The sequence below is a fragment of the Sinocyclocheilus anshuiensis genome, unplaced genomic scaffold (assembly GCF_001515605.1).
Source record: "Sinocyclocheilus anshuiensis isolate Anshui unplaced genomic scaffold, SAMN03320099.WGS_v1.1 scaffold886, whole genome shotgun sequence".
NCBI lineage: Eukaryota > Metazoa > Chordata > Actinopteri > Cypriniformes > Cyprinidae > Sinocyclocheilus > Sinocyclocheilus anshuiensis.
In genome coordinates this window covers 811,811-813,412 of record NW_015536542.1, presented here as the reverse complement: position 1 = coordinate 813,412, position 1,602 = coordinate 811,811, and positions in this window count along the sequence as shown.

Sequence of the window (1,602 nt, the reverse complement as noted above, 5' to 3'; positions counted from 1 at the left end):
AGAATGAACAATGGATGGGTTGGTGGATGGAGTGAGATTACAACACAGAACGACAAATAGCTAGAAAGAATGACAATGAAGAATGATAGAATGAATGATGGATGGATGGAGTGAGTGAGAGAACAACAGAATAACTCTATAATGATAGATAGATAGATAGATATAGGTTCAAGCCAGACTTTTTGTCTATGTTTAGCTCCACAGCTGTCACATTTTACCCCGCTGAATCTCTAGTGCTTTACGTCACTGCAATGCACTTTCCTTTCACAGCATACCAGTCCCAGCAGCAGCTTGACGTGACCCTTTCCGCAGGGATGGGCCACAGTCATTTTGTACATTTTGAAGACCATGAGAGCAGACAAGAGTCATCATTCATGATGTTTGTTTGACTCCTGCTGTAACAGTCAGTGTGCTTTAGTCCCAGACAGGACAGCTCCTACATATAGGCTCCTAGACCGGGTGGACGGATGCCCCATGACCTCTCTGGTTGTCGTGGTTATTCACAAACACCAGGGCTGTGTCACAAGCAAGTGGCAACCTCCCGCTCTCTCTCGTGAAGCCAACACGGGAGTGACTTAAACTGTAATTCGTCAACTGGCCGCTAGAGGCTGGCTGCAAAAGGAAGTCAATCCCATAGACTCCCCATGTTAAAATGCCCAACTTTACAGCAGAAAAAAACGTTTACAGCCTGGTTCAAAAAATGATTTTGGTCTATATATCTAATTTTGCCCTTCATGACAACTGTGAGGGGGAGGGGATTTTTTTATAACTCATCCGTTTAAATTATATTAAGCCTTAAAGTTCTGCATAATTAAGGTCGTGGCCACTTGAGTGGCAGGTGGATTGCCGCTACTGTCTCCACCGTCGAGCTAGGTGGGCGTAGTTTCAGCAACCAGCTCCCGCCTCTTTGCCCATTTTCGATTATCCGGGAGTGACGCGTGGTGACGCGCTGCCAAGATGGCGATAGCCGGCTCCGCCCACTTTGAGCTTCAAAAATACCCTTTAGAAACCTATGGGTGACGTCACGGACACTACGTCCATGTTTTTTTTTTACAGTCACAAGCTGTGTCCGAAACCGCTCCCTATCCACTAGTGCACTATATCGGGTGCACATTTTGTAGTGCTGTCCGAATTCTGAGTGAACGACTTCATTCCCTACATTCGTCCACTACTTTTTAAACACAATGCATTCTGATTTCGAGTGTACAACCGATGTACACTTGCTGAAGCACTATTTCCCACAATCCAATGCGGAGAACCGGCGAGCTGGAAGAGAGAGCGGGAGCGAGCGAGTTTGAATGAAAGATGCCGTTTACATCTTTATTTCGTTTACTCCTTTCTGATAGTGCACTCAACTGCCATACACTATATAGGGATTAGTGAATGAGTGAGCGATTTAAATTTGACTGTACTTTTATTTAATCCAAACTGTGTTCATATTTAATTTTAAAGGGCTTTTAAAACCTACTAGAGATATTCAGCCAAGAATTACAACTATCTAACAAAAAAAAAAACTTTTTCTGGCGGACTGATATGACATAAACACTATATGACATAAACACTGTTAACCATACATTTGTACATTCTCTAACACGCATATTT